The sequence below is a fragment of the Amphibalanus amphitrite genome, unplaced genomic scaffold (assembly GCF_019059575.1).
Source record: "Amphibalanus amphitrite isolate SeventyFive unplaced genomic scaffold, NRLGWU_Aamphi_draft 000200F_arrow, whole genome shotgun sequence".
NCBI lineage: Eukaryota > Metazoa > Arthropoda > Thecostraca > Balanomorpha > Balanidae > Amphibalanus > Amphibalanus amphitrite.
Window position 1 is genome coordinate 278,555 of NW_024881695.1, and position 22,046 is coordinate 300,600.

Genomic DNA, 22,046 nt, shown 5'->3' on the forward strand with positions numbered 1-22,046 from the left:
GCCGTCATTAGAGGCAGTTGGTGGGCGCCCCTGCTCTCCACGCTGGCAGTCTGACCTTGTGGCCAAGACGGTCGCCGTGCAGGGGAGGAGGGCAGTGACCACCGGGCGCCGGTCGACCGGCCGACAGGCGACGCCGAGATGGGTCACGAGCTGATGCTATTGATATGCTATCGATACTTGAGATATAGTCAACTTGGAACTTGTTGAGCAGGGGCTTTCGACATCGTTCTAGCACTGCCATCAGCAGAATCAATACTGGTAATGCGATAAACGTTAAGCTGTTCGCGAGTTTCTGGTCGTACTTTCCCTGTTTGTAATCTCACCGTTTTCCTGTTCATTTGATGATTTGGTAGCATTATCGTGAGCAGAATCGTGCAGATCTCTGATCCGCTCGGTTGGTGCAAATCGAATTCCGGCGGCTGGTGGGGCGTTTCGGCAGACCAGAGTCTCGTGCCGCTGGGCACGCGGGGCCGTTATGCTCGCCTGACCGGACCGACTCGCCCCTAGTGGCGTGACTGCTGAGGGCTGTCGACGCCTTATGAGGGCCAGTCAGGCCTGCCGACTCGGAGCAACAGCTGCGCGCCGCACGAGCTGCCGTCAGATTCACTGCTCGCTGTCCTTCGCTGGTCTCCGATCGCTGATTTCCGCCTCCAAACCGCCCACTGTCCATCGCCTACCGTCTGATTTTCATCGTCACCCTTTCACCTCCCACCTTTCAAACCGTCCTTCTCCAGCCTACCACCGCTGCCAATGTTCCCTGGTTCTATATCCGTGATCACTGTGTGGTCGAGCTCGGTGTAATCTAGTGCCTGTCCCGGTACACCAGTGGATGGGACTCATCGGGACCGCTATGGGTCCCACCCGGACCGCATTCGATGGTCGTTACCGGCGACTTTCGACCGTGAAGCTGCGCCCACCTAGCGGGCTGCGGTCGGCGTCCGTGTGGTGGTGGCTCCGGTAAATATGTCCCCAGAAACGGGACAGCGCGCTGGCCACTGATGTAAATTTAATGGGCATTGTGATACGACATCTATATAATCGTAGCATAATATCCATGTTATCTATATTATAGCGAATCATTTAACGTTTCGCCCACAGTAAATATTGCAAAGAAGTATTGTCCATTCGAGTGTGCGCGCTGCAGATTAGGTAATAATCGGTTTCTCCTGTAGTCCCCCGTTCTAACATATGTAGATTTTACCACGTAAGATTTGATCCTCTGTCCAAACCTGGAGTGGGCGGCTGGTTTTACCATATAAGGCTCGTCCATTCTCCTCTCGGTTCAGAGTCGCCTGGCGCGGTACCCTATCATAAGACCGACTGACCCAGATGAGGTCAGCGGTACGCCGGTCAGCGGTGAGCCATCCGTCTTCCAGCAGCGACGCTCCCTCATCTCCCGTGCCCGTGACGTCATTAGGGGGTCTGCTGACCGCCGCCGCCGCCGCCGCCGCAGCCCCGCTGTCGGTGTGTGTGTGCAGTGTGTGACCTCATCAGGGTAATACAATAATGGCATGACATCATATCCGAGCCATATGTGGCAGCTGTGGTAAGCGTTAGGCTCATAACCCTGTGGTTAGAGTTTTTGCTCGCAGTTTTACCGGCAGGGTTCTAGTCGGGTGGGCTCGTTTGGCCGCTTCCCTGTCGTTTCGCTCATGCGATTATCAAATGGCTTGCGTTATTTTCCGGTCGCTACCTTTCCGGATTATGCTGTTCATGGAGTTCTATTGTCCTTGATAAGTGACCTTGTTAGATGCGTATCATGCGCTGTCATGATGCTCACGCAATGACACGCGTCGTGTTCTCACGCAAGTGTAGATGATTGTGCGCCATTGCTAACGGATGTTGCCATTAACTACCAAACGAGCCGATTCATCGTGCGGCTGCGCGGGCCCATCTCTTCAAAGGCCCGCTCGTAGCTCGGGCCGCCGCCGGAGCTGAAGCGCCTCATTTGCGGCCACTTCAGCTGCTTTGGTCGGTGCCTTCTGAACTCAACAGGAGATGCCATGTAATTGTAGTCAGCTTTTTGCCCCCGGAGGTCACGCACACGCCTGTTTGTAGGCGACAGTCACCAGGAGTGAACTGGTGACCCCTAATGGTGGGGCTAATTTTCTTTTCATCCATTATGGACGCGACTGAAAAACGTGCATTAACTGGAGTGGGAGGCACGCGTCCGCTGGTCCGTCAGTGCTGTGGCCTCTGCTGCTTTCAGAGCCGATACCTACCTCTGGTGGAGCGCTGTGCTCTCAGGCTTGTGGTGAGATTGAGAGCTGTTATCAGCGCTATCCTGGCGTTCTGTCAATAACTGGTTTGCTCTGATAGACTGTTTGACCGATAAGTCTGTCAGGACAGACGCCGGTCAGACTGTGTGCCACGTGGCAGTTTCTGGGCGGAGTCCGCCCGCTGCGCCCGCATGCGGAATCCGCCCGCCATGTCCGAGCCGAGTCCGCCAGCTTCGTCCGCGCGGAGTCAGTTGACTCAGCGACCATCTCTGGCGTCGGACGTCCTCACTGATGCATGACATGCCAGTGTTGGCAGGTAGCGGGACATTTCTGACATTCTGCCACATCCTACAGACCGAGTATCGCCTCGGCCCGTGTACCGGCGGAGAGGCCAGCGTCGCGCCCACGTCTCCTCAGGCGCGCGGCCGTCAGTCGCGCAAACACTTGACACCTTATTCCGGCGTGCCCGCCCGGCCGACGTGGGCAGCCAGCACGGGCCTGGCTGGTCACCGGGAGACAGGTGTCAGCCTTCCGCCCCCCCCGCTCCACTGGGGGGGGGATTGGTGTATATACGGACGGCGGGTGGCACGCGCCGCCCCACCCCCTGACAGCACCCCGGGCTATTACGAGGGACGATGATGGATCCAGCCTCGTTGGACATCACCACCGGGAAGGGGGGGGGGGTGGGGCTGGAGAGGTCATTGAACGGATGGTTTGGGTTGTGGGATAGCTGACGCACGTAAGCCCACCCTGAGGTGCGCTGTCGGTGGTGTTCTTTACGCCTGATAAAGCCGCCATTACTGTCTACGTTAGCTTTATGTTCCGTTTAGCCCATTTTTATCTATGATGCTCTTCGCGATAGCTTTGCGGTGATCTAAGACACCTCTGCTGTCTTCGCAATCGGCGCACGGTGTGTAATGGTTTGGAAACCGCGGACGCTCTCCGAGGCGCAATCTAAAGCCGCACTCGGATTGACTGAAATAGCTGCTTGTCTATGCAAACGGAGCGATTCCTTGGCGTAACATCGGTTAATGGATTGCAATCAATAACGGCAATCCAATCAGTATTCTTGGCGCAGTGTGGCGTGTGGCCGGGCAGACCCGAATCCTACTGCGGAGGCCGGGAGGGGGACTCGGGGGGGGGGGGGGGGAGGCGCACCCAGGTGCTTAGCCCTGACAGAAACTGCAGATGTGATGCCGCCCGCCGGCTAGACGGGCCGAGTTACGAAACAAGCCGACGAAAACGAGATGGTTACATACGGCAGTTGGCACAGTGTTGAGAAAGCCAATTGCTGAGGCTAATTTCATTAAGCTGTGGGCTCAGCTCCAGCGTTCTGCTTCTTGTGAAGAGTTAAATGCATTTATAACTGAAGGAGACATGCGGATTATCTCGTTTATCCATGTCAGCTTTTATCTCGGGCACATTTATTCATTTTAAACCGCCGGCTAATTCGCTCTGAAGTCGAGAAATATCTCTGCGTTTCTCGGCTCGTCTGTCGGCTGTCAGAGGTCCGACGGCTCGACGTTTCCGGCCCGGCCGACGCTCTCCGTCGACGCCGACAGAGGAACGTCGGCTCCGACACTGGCGGTCGCAGCCGCTAGCAAAAGGGGGGGCCAAAGTCACACTCGCGGGACATAACATTTATCCGTCACCGGGAGGGGGGGAGGTGATCGGCTAATTTTTTACGTCCACGAGGTGCCGCGCAGTTGGCATTACTTATGCTTCATCCATCTGATTCTTGCGTGAAATTTTTAAGCTCAATTTAAGGCAAAATCACCAGTTCCATTTCCCGTTCCACGGTGCTTCCACCGGTCGGCCCACTGCACCATGACGACGGATCGGTGTAGCATAGGTATACTGGAAGGTCAGGCACGCGGATTCATGACCTTACCACGATAAAACAATTCGGAAAAGTACAGATACCTCTTGCTTTGAACAAGCATGTGAAACCCAGAGAGCATTTTCAGAGTATGACATTTACTCATATAGGTAACATACCTAGTTGTGTGGCGGCGGGAGAGAGTAGGTACACCGACCGACCTCTGGAGACCCCCCACAGGTTCCGAGCTTTCAAAATTGGCATCTGAGGGCCGCGCGCGACTCCTGCAGGGCTTCGCAGCGGCTCTATTGGGGCTCACTCAACCTGCCTAGTCTTACTGCTAAAAAGACTGGCCCTGAGCCCTAAGGACTTCATCAGTCTCTGCCAGCCCCAGGACCCACACCGGCTCATGGGGTCCCGACGTCGAAATATGAGGGAATCTGCGCCGGACCATCAGGACGCAAAGTAATCTCGATCAGGATCAACGTAAGGCTGTGCCGGAGACTGCGTGAGCCCTCTGATCTTCAGAAACCCACCCATATATGTTTTCACGTAGAGGCCAGTTTAGGACCCTCAGAGACCAGTACAGGGCCTGCAAACTACAAAGGCCAGTAGTTTGAGACAATCAGTGACCGAGTTGGGCTCTCAGAGGCTAATGTGGGTTATTACAGGCCAACATGGGCCCTCAGAGGTCAGCGTGGGGCCCTAAAAGACCGGCATGAGCCGTCGTTGGACCCCAGAGGCCAGCAGAGGGCCCTCAAAGGCCAAGATGGGCCCTCCTCAAATGCCAATGCAGGCCCTTAGAGGCCGGCATCGGGTCTTCAGCAGCCAGTGCGGGGCCCTCATTGGCACCTTAAGGTTCGTCTTGGGACACCACAGACAGAAATAAGGCCACCAGAGACCGGTGTGAGACCCTCAGACGCCGGTTGGGACCCCTGAGGCCTGTTAGGGGCCCTCATAGGCCAGATGTGGGGTCTCAGAGGTTGATGTAGGCTCTTAGCGGTCAACGTGGGCACTTGACCGCCACTGAAGTTCCCTCAGAGGTCAGTGTAGGACGCTCAAAGACCGGTGTGGGAGCTATATTAATAGCTGGGCGTGGGTTTTTTTGAGCTTCGTGACGATCGAATAATTGCCAGGGCCCCATACACCTATATGGGGGCCCATTGGTTGTTTGAGGGGGGGGGGGGCAAATGATATGATGGCCCCCTTTATTGACCTTGGGGGGGGGCATGGCCCTGATGCCCCCCCCCCCGCGACCGCCACTGTGTACACATTACACACATGCCTCTGAGATTACATACTAGCTCATGCAAACTCTATGCAGGCCCCGGAGTTCCCACGCTAATCTTTAAGAAACCAAGCCGGCATACGGCGTCACCACCGGGCTTCTGAGGTGCACAGCACCAACCCATGACGTCTTACTTTAGTGTCTTAGAGCCAATCTCCTTTAGCAGGGCCCACCCACCACTGCCGAAGAGGGCCAGCCATTGCTGGGCCTACGAGAGCCTCAAGTAAACCCACGCTGATATTCCATATAAGATCCGGCCATACTCGTGAACCGGTGCCAGCGACGCTGACCACCAAATTGACAGAATGCGAAACTGAGCCCTCATGAGTGAAATTTACGTCCTTTGATGGCGCAAGAAAGAAAATGAAACATACGAAAAGCTTTTCTAGGACTTTTGTTCGATCTGAAAGGTGGGGCCAAAAGATAGTATGGCCCCACCTTTCAGCACCAAAGGGGGGGCCATGGCCCCCGTGGCCCCCCCCTGGGACCGCCAGTGGGCTCCGACGCTGCGCCCCGCCGCCGGTCGACCACCGCAGTGGCTCCCGTCCCGTCTCGGACCCGCTCTTCCCGGTGCCGCCCGCTCTGCCTGCCTTGTCCGCGCTGGCAGCGTCCGCCTCGGCCCGGCCCGGCCCGCTGCCGAAAATATGGCCCGGCATTGATCTGGACCAGCGACCTCCCCGCCTCCCCCTCTCTCCCGCATCCCTCTCTCTCCATCTCCCTCTGCAGAGCGGCATAGCGATGCGCAGTGCAGCATCTCAGTGGAAGGAGACGCTGAAAGGAGGCGCCTCCGATAATGTTTTTTGGTCCAGTCGACACTGCTTCCTCGAGTAGGGAGGGGTTCAGTTTATGGCTGAGGGTCGTGTCATCCAATAATCCTGCCGCTGAGCGCACACAATGGGTCCAATCGGCGGCAAAAGGTTAGCCGTGTACCGACCTAGGACCCCAGCTTTTTTGGAAGGTGCGGCCGCCGCCGCAGCATCCATTTCGAGTGTTTGTAGCTCGACGCAGCGAGCTGAGATTGTGGCAGCGGTCGGCGAAAGGCATCGTTTTCCGGGATGAGTGCTGCAGCTCCGCCGGAGATGATGTGTCTTGCAACTTGTACAGTTTGTCGTCCTCAAGCGATAAAGGCTGGAACAAAAACGGGGAATCTCAGCCTTCTGAATCACCGCTTCCTGTGCCATATAGCTCCACATCCTAGCAGCTGCACCGAATTCGGGAACTCCGAGGGGACCGCAGTGGGTCCCCGTCAATTATCGCCAGCCTAATTGGCGTTTATTGAGGAGGGTCTAAGTGCACCCCTGGGCAGCCGGGTGGAGCGCTTCGGCGCCCCTCGGCTTCAATCAAAGGCAGGAGCTCATATCCTGTCGGAAGGGCGCCCGCATCTGCCGATCACGCCCATCACCTGCCATTTGCCAGTCAGTCATTGTCATGGTGGGTGTGCCGGGGCTGGCAGCGAGCGAGCAGAAACGATTTTGTTCATGTTACGTAGCGCAGAACTGTTGGAGTGAGCTGAAGTTGTTTGTTTTTAGACGTTTTACATGTTTTCAAGGCATTTCGTTGAAGTAGATTGGCAGTGGCGGATCTAGGATTTGAGTTTAGGGGGGGGGGCAAACATTGCGCCGCCAGGCAAGTCGGCGAGAATTTCAAAGTCCAGTCTTAGGAAAAAAAACGAGCTACCCCTATTTTTCTCCTCGGATTTAGGGAACTATTTTTTTTATTTTTTACATTTTTGTCAGTCCGGCCAAGCCAGGACAGCGCAAAAAAAAAAATTTGCAGCCACCCTGACTCCGGGAGATAGTTAGAGAATAGCTCACCGGCGCTATGGACGGTCCGTCCTCTACCTCCCGCATCACCTCGGCAAGACCTCGTCCGAAAGGTCCGCCCGCGCCGGTTCTCAAGGGCTTCTGTATCCGGAGACCGATAAGGGTCGCAGCAGCAGGTTCATGTGTAAATGCCTACGACCAAAGGCCACATCAGCGTACCTGCGATACTATACGCAGTCAGGGTTGCCACGAAGTTAAACGTATTAACAGTTGTTTCCGGTAATAGAAAATGAGATCAGTCGATTAAGAATCCCAACAGACGAAGAACAGCGCATTTGTTTTCGGTCCTGCATTTATTGATGCAATTACAATGAACATTCCTTAACTTTGGGACTAAACTTCGCGAGCTAGCAAAATTATACAATAAGTGTTACTTTCGAGAGGAGATTAACGATGCTTCTACAGACTACATAGGACCACAGCGCAACAGCCAACGGAATCACACTGAACAGCGTTAAGTTCCCACAACATACTGAGCTTCTCCATCACCTCGCAAACCAAAAGGTCTGACTGAGCCTTTCTGTGTTTGTCCCCGTTAGATAACGGCATGGCTCATGAAAAAGCCGCGATTGGTAATCTTCTTTACGAATCGACCAACCCTTACTTTCGGCGGTAACCCCATTCCAATAGTAAATGACCATAAACATATCGGCCTCACACTATCCGCAGATAGCGGATAACCACTGGCGGATCCAGGCGGGTGCCAGGGGTGCCAAAATCAGTAATCGGGGTGCCAAAACTGAGTTTGGCACCCCCTTTCGCTCCTCAGTCCTGCATACACATATGCAGCTCTTGTAGAGACTCTCGGACTTTGGCACCCTTTTGGCACCCCCTTTGGAAATGGCTGTATCCGCCTCAGGACATAACTAATGTAGCCACAGTGGAAATGCTAGGTGCTAATGGATATTTAGACCCACCAATATTTTTTCAGCTCCTTCACCCATGCTATCTAGCAATAAAATATTATGCAAACACTTCTTATATACCCATGCAAACCCACCACTGTCCAACCGCTCACCAGTGTGGTGACCCGTGACCCCTGACCCCACTGGCGTCTGGCGGTCTGCTGTTGACGGTTTGTTTACTTGGTTCAAGGTTTCAATAAATCGCGTTATTTTTTTTTTTTTTTGGTAGAATTAGCAGTAGTAGCACTGCTGATGGATGATGGACTGACATTCATGGGGCGGAGGACTTTTTATCAGCTCACAACTTAATGCACGAATATGACAACCTTCTAGTCCTCCATTTATTTCACATTTTCTTTTCAAACACCATATTTTTAGTATTCAAGTTGTAGTTTTTTAGGGGGGGTGGCAAAAAGATATGTTTGCCCAGAGGTTTTCCGTTTAGGGGGGGGGGGCAATTGCCCATTTTGCCCCAACGTAGATCCGCCACTGTAGATTGGGCTATATTCAGATGTTTTACCCCCAGCTTCCCGCCGTTTATCCAGTTTGTGTTGTTTGTCTCAGCCCTCATTATATTAACGCCGGCAGCCTCCAATTGCTGCCCCGCCGCCGCAGCTCGACGAGCGGCTGGCTCCTGATGGCAGCCCGGCAGCTCCTCCATCCCACGTATGCTAATCAGAGAGCTGTTTTTGTTGAGCGTCTTTGTCGGCGGGCGAATTCGATGAGCCCGACCTGACGGCTGCCTGCTTCCCGGCACTATTCAATCATCATTACTTGACGCTTAAAAACCGGCCCGCTCCGGCCTATTTACGATAACGGCGCGGATGTCGTGCACTGCGGCAAGCGGCGGCGCGCGTCGGGGCGGAGAGGGGCGTGTCGATCCGGCCGATCCGGCGCCTCTCTCGGATCTCTCTCACTCGCCTCCTTCTGTCTTCGGGCGGGTGACCATGTCGTGAAGCGAGCGCTAACCCTATCTGGGGGCGCTAACCATGTCTAATCAGCCGGCACGCCACCCGGCGAAGGCAGCCCGCGGGAGCCGCCGCCGTGCCCGCGGTGAGGTTCTTCTGACTCCGCCACCCATGTGGGCGTGCATGTGAGGAGGGCTAGCACGAGGGTCACAAAGAGCCTGCTGTCGTGCTTGGTGGAGGTACTTAATTAAGCTTGCAAAGAGACCGTCGCGAAATCGCTCTCCGTGGAAGCGTGCGCGATGCATGTCGTTCTGTTGACGATGACGGTAATGGGCGTACGCCGTACAGTAACGGTCGTGCGTCTTACGCGAGTGGTCGTTTTCCAAAGATGGCTCGGGAAGGCCGGTCATGTGCTGAAGCGATATAGTTGATGACGGGTTTGCAAAAGAAATGCTGAAAAGAAAGAACAGCGACTGCAGACTAAATTTGAGATTTGCTGGAAGCTCTATAGTTGACCTTTTTGCATCACCAACGTCCATGAAAGGAGACAATGCTAGCTAACAAAAAATGTGAATAATGACGTCGAGCCTCTTTTCTGGACAAGCACGGCTAGCCATACGTAGCGTGGCGTTCCTTTGAAGTCGCGGCGGCGCGGTGCTTTCTTCTGCTGCCGGCGCCGAGGGTCGTGCAGACTGGATCATGCGGGTCACAGAGGTGCCCTCTCGCGCGGGGGGGGGGGGTCGGCAGCAGGGGGAGGCGCCGCGACAGTCGTGCGTCCCCATTTGGGCCGCGGCACGCCCCCGGGACATGCGCAGTGCGGCCGCAGAGCTTCGCCGTCCCTCAGTTCGTTAGCTGGAAGACCGGCCCGCGTGGGTGGCGTTCCGCGAATTTCGCTCCGTGCATGAACCGCCATGGGTGAGGTGACGTCATTGAGTGGTGACGTCACAGCGGTCACAGACGGCTGGCTGGGCACGGGCGGCTGTCGGCGGGCACGGGCGCCTGTCTGGTATGTCCGGCCCGCCGGCTCTCCTGACGCCGCGCTCGGCCGCTGGGACCGGCCGGACAGCGCTGTCCGCGGCACAGAGCCGCCGCCGAGCCGCCGCCGCCGCGGGGTGCTGTGGCGTCACCCGGCGCTGGGTCAGCGGCAAGGCCACGGACGTTTTGCATGCGCGGCCCGTGGCGGCCGATCGCCAGCCTGCCTGCCCTATTCCTAACATGGTGCGGTGGCCGGCGGCCAGCGGACGTCGCGGCCCGGCCCTCACCCCGGCCGCGCTTACTACACAGCCGACTGCAGAGGCATGCTCCGGACATGTTTTTTACATGAACCGTTCGGTGCCGAGCGACTTCGGCCGTTTTCCTGGTCAGGTGGCGGTACGTGCTAAACAATGTCCCATTCTTTGGTCGCGCGTGGTCGCACGAGTCGCGTCCGGTGCGGAAAAACGATCGTTGCCATGGCGACGTGCGGCACACAATCACGTCCGTGCGGGACGCTGAATATCCCGCAGATTTACAGGACAGCTGGGAGGTTTTCACAGTTTTTGGGTGTTTGTCTAGGTCTGACCGGAAAGTGGTCAGGGCGTGCGGCCAAGTGTCGTTTTTGCTGGCGGGGAATGTGTGCCGATCGACACGGCACCTCGCCAAGCTTCAGGGTGTTCGTGAAAGGTCATCTGATGACCGCTGTCATTTTTTTTGTACTACTCCGACGAGTATTTTTAACTACAGAAACGTGAGGTAATTTTTGTTCATCGGATACCACGTAAACCTTTATGGCCTCCTTGAATTAGTTCCACTTTAAACAGACCGGTAATCCTCTTTACAGATCAAATCGTGATTCCAGGAAACGCCCCGCTACTGTAAAAGGTCATCCGGTTGAGATTTTCATCCATTCACTTTTAGATTACAACCCGCAATGCGGCAACATCAAAGACTCGGCGGGCGACCGAAGGAGGCATGCGTCGGTCAGCATTGTTCAAAGCGCCGCGCGGTGACCTATCGCCCTGGTCCGGCCGGGCGTGCGGCCCGGGTCAGGGGTCACGCTGCCCAGGGCGGGGCGCTGCCGCCGGCCGGTGGCCGCACCTGGGCGGCTTTCTCTCAGCGCGCCGCGCCGCCCAACGCCTCGTGAGCGCCGCCGCTCGCCGCCGGCACGGGCACGCCCGTAAAAACACGACGCACTGATGGCCATTGATTTCTCATTACGTTCCTCGGATGGTGGGCCGGCCATACGCGTGACCCCCGGTCAGCCGGCGGCGCCGGGTCACGCCCGGGCCGAACACCCACGCTGACAACGCACCCACGACCGCACCCCGGCCTCTGATGAGAGCGACAGATGAGCGGCGTCATGGCCTCATCCTCTTCTCCGCAGGCGCTTTGTGCGTGGGGAAAGGGTGGAGGGGAGTCGAGCCACTGCCGGCCATTGATGCCGAGATTTGGCGAGGGTCGCGCCACGCGCCGATCTGTCATCTGCTGATGCGGTAATGTGGTGGCCCAGGCTGGCCTCCTGTATAGACCCTGATGATAATTGCTGCATTGTAGAGCCAAAAGTGCTGCGACGGCGGGTGTGCCACCCGTGCACATCTGGCGTTCGAAGTAATTAATCGACGTCAGCGGGGCCATCACAGCCGGCAACGACTATGTTGACACGGAGCATGATAAATCTACCGGCCGACCTACAGCTGGCTTCTGACGGGGGGACTCCTCCGCCGGCCCTGTGCCAGTTGTGGACGGCTCAATCACCCCCCCCCCCCCAACAACACCCCCTACACATCGTTATCATCACCCCTACAACAGCACTGCCGGCCTTATACGCGCCCGAGCCCGGCTCCCGTTTTATGAGGCGATCGTGCCGTTGCTCGGCGTGCTTTACGCCCCGGTGACCATTTCACCGACCAAATGAAGCTGTCGCCTCGCGTCAAACCGTGTCCGACGGCGCTGCGGTCTTTATGCGCGCCGTGCTGGGGTGTGAGATGAATAATTACGACGCAAACACGCTGGTCGGCCACGGCATGCCTACATCCGTCAGTCGGGGGGGCGCAGAACTGGTGGGAGTTGCTGCCTGCGGTGCGCCTTGCCTCTCGGTCCAACCCACCGCCGCAGCCGTCAGCCAAGAAGCAGGTTATGAAAACAGGGCAACGTCGCTTGCGACGAGCTCAACGAGCCGCTGCGAGCCCCGTCGGGCCTCGTCGGGAGCGTCACCGATGCGTCGAATACGCCGCGGCGCGTCAGAACCGTCGCCGCTCGTCGCTCGGCGGCTCGTCGGCAGTCGCGGCTACCGGAACCATCCATCACCAGGGCCTTGTCACGGCTGCGGTGGTTTTCAGCCACTCGGACCACCGCCCGTGAGAAAGGGGCGTGTCGCCGCGGCTCCGAGGACGGTATGTCTTTGTGTGGCGGCGGCGGCCGGCGGCCGGCGGGCGGCCGTTCGCGCCCCGGGTATATGTGTTTGTGAGGCGGTACGTGTGTGTGGTGTACGCGCCGCTGTGGACACAGTCGCCGCCGCCGGTAAATGGCTGTTTGAGCACGGCTACTGTGGCCGACACTCTGTGATGGACTGCTCGGAGCGCATGAAGTCTCCGCACTCAGAGCTGGGATTGGCCGGGGGGCGTCGAACTCCGAGCAAACCACGCGCGAAGTCCCACTTTCGTTAGAATTCCGGGTTGAAGGAACTTGTAATTCAGCGCTAGAATTGAGCCTTTTGGAAGACTGGAAAGTAAGTAAATGATGCATTTCTGCCGTAAATCACCGTGACGAGATGGAGAGGACGCATTTTGTGAAACAAATTACTCTGTCAGAACGGGACTATGCGAACGATGGGGGCGACAGGCGACGCTGGCTTTATGATGCCTGCGCTCTGTTACTGACGCCATTTATTTGCGTTAAAATGGAAATCGAAAACGTGTCCGCCTCTTTGTGGTTGTGATTGGAGCGTCGCCCGACCGTTCCGTGGTGACTATCGGCACCCTCCGCCATCGGTCTGGCTCGGCGCTGTTCCGATTTGTCATAGTGACTGCTCTATCTGGGGCCGTTTCCTGTCGCGGTGATTCCTCCTTTATTCGACTGGCGGCCGATTCGGTACGTTGACGCCTGAATGGTCCCCCCGCGCCGTTCGCTCGTCCGTTTCGTGTACCCCTCTCCCCTACGCGGCGGCCGATCGACAGTGACGGCCATGGTCAAGGCCCTTGTCGTCACACGCTGCTGCCCCGCGACAAGTGACCGACACGTGCCCTGGGGCGCCGCCGGAGCCCCCGCACGTGCCGCGCCCCCCCCCCCCCCCCGCGGCACGCCGGAAGTGTAATCGCTGGCCACGGTCCCCCTCTCGGTTATTGGCGCAGCGGAGTGGCGATCCGAGGGCTGACTGTAATGGAAAAGTCAATACTGGCGCTCTGAACGGTCGCGGGATGTTTGATCTGTGGATGGTCGCGGATGGCATGGGCGGGCCACGGATGTCGTACCTACGTCCATCCGCGTGTCAGATGACCGTATTGCGGTGAGACGCGCGTATGACGCCTGTTCTGAGGCGTCCACCCGGATCTGCGGGCTGGAGGGCGTCCAAAGTGCGTCTGTCTGTGTGGAGGGCTCAGCTGGAACAGAGGCGAGGGTGCAGCCGCCGCTCCTGAGGGCGGCACTGTCGAGATCCTATCGGCCGGCGCCGGGTCGGGGGGCGTCGCCGGCTGCGTGCAGAGCTGACAGGTCAATCTGCACGGCCCGGACTGGTGTCGGCCCTGTACCCGCCCCGCTCTCGCCCGGTTCGTCGGCGGTACGCGTGCCCCGCCCTGTGACCTGTCGCACTCCGCCCCGCTAACGGACGCCCTCTGTCTCCGTCCCGGTCACCTGAGGCTCTCTCCAGCCAGCCGAGGCACAGCGCCGCCGCCCGCCGGCACAGGTGTGTCGCAACAGCTCTGTCGATCGATGTTTGTTTTGCGGTATTTGCATTGGTGATTGGATTTTCAATCTAAGCATCCCTTGTCCTCTTGTTCGTTTGATTTTGTTTTACTCATTCGTTCGCCAATAGTTTCCCTTGCTCCATCGTCTTTCATGCCTACCTTTCAGAAATGCCTTCGCTCAGTTTGACATCTAACGTTCTTAATAAAATTTGACCAAACTTGTCAATACCTCTCTGTTAGAAGTGCTCGTTTTTATTATCATCCTGCATTTCATTGCCTTTCTCCTCACCACACAAGAAGCGGACAGCACTGATCACCATTTACAAGCTGATAGCGTTAATGCGCCGAGCAGTGACTGGCTTTTTACGTCGTCGGGTTTCAGCACCGAGCAATCTGTCGTGGTCGGACAAATTCAATCAGTGGCTAGTTGCAAACACGTCTCTGCAATTTATCGGACGGCCACGTCAAGACCGTGCTCTGTCCCGTCCATCTTCGTACTCCTCCCGCTCCTCTCCCCTCTCTCCCCTCTCCCCTATCTCCCGCTCCCGATCTGTGCTGCCCTTCACCAAGGCCCGGCCTCTTCGGCCGGTCGTCTCAATCCACCACTGCGGAGGCTGACTGGTCGGTAGCAGATCGGAGCACATATCTCGGCGTTACCAAGGAGCCCACTCGGGAGGCGCCGTATTTACTCCCGTCTGACGCTTACACGATGAGCTCGGCGTTCTGTTTTGGCGATCGCTCCACGGTGAGCGCCTGCCAGCCGATCTGAGGTGCCGGGGTCGACAGAACCGGTCTGTAGCCGGCCTGTCGGAGCTGTCGGGGCCGGCGCGGTCTGCCAGCTCGCCCCGCCCCTGCTCTGGCTGGCACAGGTCACAGCGGCACAGCGAGCTGCCCTGAGCGGGCGCCGAGCCGGGCCGCGTTAAAATACGCCTGTTTATTTGGCTGGGCAGCCGTTCAGAGCTGTGATTCAGCCGCCCAGGTTTAGCCAGGTTTAGTGGAGCTGAGCGGCCGCCTAGAGCCGCCGGCGTTCGCCGTTTGCCTGCGAACGGAAGCGGCTCCAGCCGAGATTCTCATTGTGGTGGGCGAATCCCACTTCCGGCGCAAAATGATCCCTTTTCATCGACCGACCCGCGCCGCGGATGGAATCGAAGCGATGGGGTCGATGCGCTTTCCCAGGCGACCGTGACAAGAGCGGGTGCTTAGCAGGAGATTACGATGGCTCTGCGAGATTCCGACTGTCTGGTGGGTGAGCGCCCGCCCAGAAGAGACGAGGCCTTTGTGTTTGGGGACGGTGGCGTACGGTTCACCACGCTCGCTGAAGTGGTTGCCGAGATAAAAGGGCGACATTTAGGTCACAGAACGCTATCTTGGCCGCCGATCAGAGTCCGGCCCCGCCTCTCTCTCTCTCTGCCTGCCCTCGCGGTCGGGTGGCTACGGTTTCCGAGCTAGTGCACGACTTCGGCTGTACCCTTTCTTCGGGTCCCAGTCGACCGACGTTTAGCGGTCAGCCTGTTATCCTGCCTGCTGGCGCGACCACCCTGTCCACATTGGTCGTCACAAGGCGTAGTTAAACAAGGGTTTAACATATCATCACCGACCATTGTTTATACGAGCAGTAAACAATCTGTCAGATATATAACGTACTGCTTGTATTGTACCAACTACGCCGCTTCACCGCAGCTTGCCGGCCGCCGTCGCCTCGACCCGTCTCTCCGTCTGGTGACGTCACCTTCAGTGCACGGATGACGTCACCGGCGCTGAGAGAGCGTCTGCAGCCGGGCAGACGGGCGATCGCACGTCGGCTTGCATCAGGCATATCGTAATGACCACGCTGTCGTCTTGCACCGGGCTTCTCCCGCCGCAGCGGCACTGTCTAGAGGCGGCGGCGGTAGAGGCCAAACGCTGGCCGAGACGACTCGACCTTGGGCTATCTTGAGCGGAGTCGGCGGTGGCGGTGGTGACGCGGAGGCGGGAGGGGGGGGGGGGGGGTCGACACGGTACGGTTTGAGTGACTGGTGTGATCGACAAGCTACGGGTATGTTAGCGAGTACAGGTGGCGAACTGCGAGGCAGTGTGGAGGTTTAAAGGTTCTGTTTGACCTTTCGTTGCAGATGGCCTTGGGAGGGTATGAATGTAATTATCTAATACATGAACGCATGGATTGATCGTTGTTTTGCTTTGAAGAACCCCGTGATTGTGGATCATCTCCGTTAGAATATGGAACTCACTGCTTGCTATCCCAAGTTTCCTCACTAACCTGCTCCCAGCGCCATTTCTGTGAGTTATTCACCGATTCCAAAATCCCGTCACGCGCCCCGTCATTTCGCCAGTCTCTCTCTCTCTCCGACGAGCTTTCTCAGACGCCGGCCCTCGACGAACACGGGACAGTGGGCCATGACTCAGGATGACAGTCGCCTTTCCACCCCATACTCCGCCGCCATGGCCGGCCTTTTAAAGACGCGCTCCTATCGGGCCATCGGGACGCCGCGACTGGCGCGCCAGCGCCGTATATGTCCGCGGACGGCGGCCGCTACCGCTGTGACGAGCCGGCGCGGCGGAGCGGCGGCTCGCGGTGGCTGCTGTGGTCACCGACCAGTGGCGACGGCTGGGAACACTTTGGCAGCCTGCTGCTCAACTGCGGCGTGCAGCGGCGCACTGCGGCGTGGAGCGGCGTTCCGCAGCGCGCCACGCCTCGTCTCATGCGCTGTTTGTTGTCCCGGCCGCGCGTTTCGCTCGGCGGCGGCCAGTTTTTGCTGTCGTATTTCGCCGCCAGCTCCAATTCGTGGCAATGAGCAGCGGGACGCCGTCCCCGTCCCCAGGGCAGCGCCTCGGTCTCAGTGTGACCTCCAGCCGGTGCATGCCACTCGGCACAGTTTGTTTGAACTCCGAAACACTCGAACTGGAGACGCCGCGTCTGCAGCTGAGTTGCAGTGCGGCGCTGCAGTGGAGGGTGCCGCTCCCGCTCCCGCTGAGCGGGCACGTAGCGCCGCGCCGGGCCGCGCCGGGCCGCCAGCGCCGCACTCGGCTACTCAAGGGCGTGTCCTATTTCTGCTGGTGCTAAGAACGTGCCGTCCGTCAGAGAGCTGCCGAGATGTGTGATGGAGAGAGGAGCCTCGTCAGCGGGGCGGGCTGACCCCGACCGGCCGGCCTCCCGCCGACTCCGCGCGGCCCATTTTAACGAGCTCTATGAATTCAGACAGAGCGTGCCCTGTTCGCAGCGCCATCCGCGCCTGCTGTCAGTGCGTGCTGATAGCGGAGAGGTTATGTAAGCTTACACTTTCTATTGGTGTAGCCACATATAGCAGATCTCAACATGCTGACTGCTTGGTAGCCTTTAGGGAGCTCGTGAGAAATCCGTTGTTTACACAAAGTTATTCAAACATATCAGGAAAAGTAACATATGCATGCTAACTTTGAATAACCACCTGTCAGATTTTTCCGCTCTTTGACGGGTTGGTATGCTCAAAACAAACAATTTCTGGACTTTCCACACAAACCAACTCTAAACCGTCACGGTGCGGGCTGCCTACCCACCACCCACCCACCCATTGGGCCCTCCTGTCCCGACCCGCGTGTATCCTTTGGCCCGCTCTGGCGACCTGCTCCCGCGCCGCGGCGCTGGCAGCTCCGATTCAGCTGTATCGGCTGCCAGTCAGCTGTCGTCGTGACCTCGTCTCGGTTACTCAGCATCCGCTGGTGTCATCGGGACCGACGCCAACCACCACCGCCGCCGAGCGACCGGTGAACCGGGTCGGAACAACCCGACCCGGCCCGTGCCGGGGCGGGGCGGGTGGTGAGCCGTCCTTGTCATGCCAGGCTGTGCCTGTGTTCATTTGCGCTTTTTCGCTTCATGCAGTGCTCTGATGTGCTGTGCTGTGGATTTATTTACCTTTCTGTGCCACATCGTCAGAATGCACACCGAATCCCGAGGGATGTTCCAATATTGGCAGTCACTGCATACAGATCTGAAGGCTTTGCCAACATTTCTCGTCAAATGCTCCTCGACGAGCATTGTAGACAACTGGCTGACCGCATTTCCGTCACCATTTTGTTATGGACCACAGCGACCGAGACCCCATTTAACTCGTCGACCGTAGCGCCGCGGCGCGGGCCAAGCGTCGTTGGCGACGATTTACGCCACTCGCAGATCGTCGATGGCGACGCGACTCGACCGAGTTCCGGCCACAGCGTGGGGTGGGGCCGGGGCGCGGCCTTGGGAGGAAATAGCGCCTGGGCTGACGCCGCGGTATGCGCCCCGGGTCGTCTTCATTTCATGCGTTGACGGACTTAATTCGGTCGTAGCTCAGCGCTCGGTGATGTCAGAAACTAGTGTGACATCGTTCGTAGAGCTGAGTTAGGTGATGTGATGAGTGCTAGAAGCATAGCGCCGTTTGGCTAAGGATGTGAGACTATTTTTGTGGTGGATTGAGAAGTTGGTCGTGTCTTCGTTTGTATGTTAGATGTTGTACCGGGTGATCATTTGTAAATGAGATAAAGTTTGCTTGTCACGTGGATATAAAACGGCACGTGCGCGAAATTTCAAGCGATGTTACTTGACACACATGCTGGGACATTTTGTTTTTCACACGGGTTTCAAGGCTGTCTCAGCTTCTGGACCCGCCGGGACCCGCCATGCCGTCCACTCCCATGAGCCCTGAACGGCGGTTCCAGAGTAATTCGCCATTTACCAAGGACCAGTCCACTTGGGTGATTTTGCAGTCAGATAAACTGAAAACCTTGAGCGCTGTAAGGAGGGCATTCCGGCTGGAGTTTTACCCTAAGAATCCCAAGCAAGTTCCAAAACTGGAAGCATTCCGCCGCATCATCAAACGATTCAAGGACTCTGGATCAGTGAGACCCATTGTCTCGCCAGGACGACTTTCTCCAACCACTGAAGAGGTAAAGAAAGTCGAGGATTTCTTCAAGGAGCGTCCTCAGGCTCACGTCGGCTGGCCGCCGAACATCTGGGGATGTCGTTCGGCAAGGTGTGGAAGATTTTGCGGAAGAACCTCAAGTGGCGGCCATACCGGCCGCGTCTGGTGACGGCCCTCAGCCCCGCAAACAAACTGGCCAGGATGGACTCCTGTGAATTCTGGCTAACCCATGATGAGGAGTGGTTTGAGCGTGTACTCTGGAGTGACGAAAAGTGGTTTGTTCTGCATCCGTCTCCAAACAAGAAGAACACCGTGTGCTGGTCGCCAGAGAATCCGAACAAGCTCGTGCCATGCAAGAAGGCCCAGGGGCAGAAGGCGATGGCGTGGGTGGGCGTGGTGGATGGGAAGTGCCTGCCAGTTCACTGGTTCACTGGCTCCGTCAACAGCGACGCCTACCTGGAGATGCTGCAGACGGTGGTGTGGCCTGCGGTGAGGGCTCGGGCGACGCGCCACCAGTACTGGTTCCAGCAGGACGGCGCGCCGCCGCACGTCACTGCTCCCGTGATGGACTTCCTCCACTCGAAGTTCGGCGGCCGCGTCATCTCCCGGAACAGTGAACACCGATGGCCGCCGTACAGTCCCGACCTGTCTTGTCTGGACTTTTGTTTCTGGTCATTGGTGACGGCTCAGATCGTGCGCAGCGAGCCCCAAACGCTGGAACAGCTGAAGGAACTGGCTGAGGACTTCGCCCGCAACATGGACGAAGAGCAGCTGCGAAAGATGGCGCGTCACACACGCCGTCGGGCTGAGCTGTGCCGCTCAGAAGGGGGTGGCCACTTTGAGCACCTGCTGTAGATGAACAGTGGCTTGCAGGTGTATAATAGTGTGCAGTACAAAATGTCCCACGATGACGAGTCTAATGACGTGTCTTTTGTCTGGTGTGCTATTGAATACACATCTGCACGTGCCACTTACTTTATCTCATTCCCAAATGATCACCCGGTACTTGAATTTATGAGATGGGGATGTTTTTGACGTGACCGCTAAATCCTTGAAATGTTCGCGGAAAGTTAGAAATGTGGGCTTAGTAAACATGCTTTGAGTCAAACGCTTTGATGTGAGTGGCGACTATGCTTGAAGTTGGAGATTGCTTTCGAGAGACCATTTTAGAAGGCACCCCTGACGCATTTATTGATGGGCTATGAATGCGGAGCACCGAGTAGCGTTCAATTTCCATCGTGCGATGATGCTGCCCGTCTAGTTTGATATCCGGCGACTGGTGCTACAGGGAAAGTTAGACGTCCGGAGACAGCCCTCGGTCACTGCTCTGTTCGCTTTTGGGCCTTGCCTGCACTTTACAGACGCTGCAGCTTGCATTGCCACTGGCAGCGGAATAAAGCCGCCCGACATGCCTATCCGGAACCAAACCGAATCGATTTTATCGCACGCGCCTCCTTTCCGGGTTGTTTTTGGTGGGTTTCATTGGGCGTGAGATTTATGAACCAATCACTAGGGGAATAATGGTCTAAAGTTCGATAGCGAGTATTGGTCGCATTGCTAAAGCGCAGGGAATAGCAATGAGACAATGAGAAATCGGCGTCTCTTGTTTCGCAGCGTTACCGAGGGGGCGGCGGAGCCGGAGCGCCAGTTTTATGTCCCAGTTTGTGGTGCATTAGAGGGGAGGAAATTACCGAAATTGCCGACCGGGATGACGGAGCGCAGATGGTCACGTACGCGCGCTGACGCAGCCGCTGTGGCCATGTGGCCGCAGCGCGACTCAGAGCGACTGTCTATGGTCGGGCTGCGCTGGTCAGGCGAGCCGTGCCCGCGTCCCTCCGAGTCACCTCTGGTATATTGTCTATAGACAATAGCAGCTGGGACCCTGGCTTTTGTCCAGCGGTGTCGTTCGCTGCATAGCTGCCGCCCATTGGCCCCGTAACGACCGCTGTGACACGGCCTGTCACAACCGGGTCACCGTTTGACCTCGTTGTCTCGATCTGGCCACAACAAGCCACTGTCTCCCAAGTGTGCTAATTCATCGGTGGGAGATCTTGTCGAAGTGTGACCTGTCCCAAGGCTTGTGCCTCTCTCTCTCTCTCTCTCTCTCTCTCTCTCTCTCTCTCTCTCTCTCTCTCTCTCTCTCTCTCTCTCTCTCTCACCCCTCCCTCACCCCCTCTGACCTAACACGCGTCAAATCAGATACCAACTGCGCGCTCCAGAGGCGGCCACCTGCCCCGGATAGCCGTCCTGGCCGCCGGCACACCTCGGAATGCTGATGGCTCGCTGCCGGTGTCCAATAGCGTTGTCGTGAGTCCGCCGTGACATCGTGTTAGCTCGCGGCGCATAACTCACGAAACATTAGCGTCGTGTCGGTCACAGAGCGGCTCATTCATGTCCGGAACAAGGCGGCCTGGATGTCATGGCTGACGGTGATTTGGGATGGATGTGCTGCTCGCCAGTACAACACAAATTGTGGTTTGATGATTGTATTGTGTGCGGCGTTATGAAAGGTGAGATTTTTGGTGAAGAGTGAGAGCATGTCATTCTTTAGCCGTTTTACTATTCAGCGATCACCGGTGATGTTTCTCCGGTGTCGCTCCCCCGCGGACTCGAGTCTTCTACCATCTGGTCCCAAACATGCCGTAAACGTCACAAAAAGACGGAGGAGGTCGGCCATTCTTTGCGTGAGCCGGGCGCCGGCGTCCTCCCGGCGTGGGGTCGGCCGTCCGGGGTGGTCTGCCTGTCGCCGGCCGGCCATTTACGTCCCGGTATACCATCGCAGCCCGCGAGCGCTGCTCATCGCGCCGACGGACCGTGGCCGCCGCGCGCCGCTATCGCCCAGCTGCGCCGTTTTTGTCGACGTGCGCCGTTTGTGGCGCTCAGCGCCGCGCCCAGATCGCGCTCGCAGCTATAGAATGCCGGCTTGTTTCGGCGCGGCGGGTTATGCGGCGCAGACGGTGGCTGTTGTGGTGGTTGCCTCGCTCCTGGCTCTGAGTCTGACGGTGCCCGGGAGGACCCCTGCCTGCTCCCGCGCAGCCTGTGAGCGGCTGCTGCCGGGCCGGCTGACATCATGCCGTGCCATGTGTGACATTTGCCACCGCCCAGATGCCGTGACGAGCTGAGACGCTGCAGGACACCGTCATGTGCACGAGGCCTGTCGCCGGGTGGAGCAACACCAACTGGTCCGCTCTCACTGGGCCCGGCGCGATACGGCTTCTGCCCCGTTCCCACAGTTGGTCCCGGGAGCTGCACACTGGAGCTGCACACCGTGCACTAGTGCAGAGACAGCTGCTGTCCAGCTGGGCGCGATCTCCAGTCCTGACATCACTG

At 57.7% G+C, this 22,046-nt stretch overlaps 1 protein-coding gene across 2 annotated transcripts in view; it reads left to right on the plus strand.

Annotated features, from left to right (window-relative positions):
* The window catches only part of LOC122384835 (integrin alpha-PS1-like), a 72,299-nt gene that overhangs the window by 13,193 nt on the left and 37,060 nt on the right, over positions 1-22,046 (plus strand). The window lies entirely within an intron of this gene.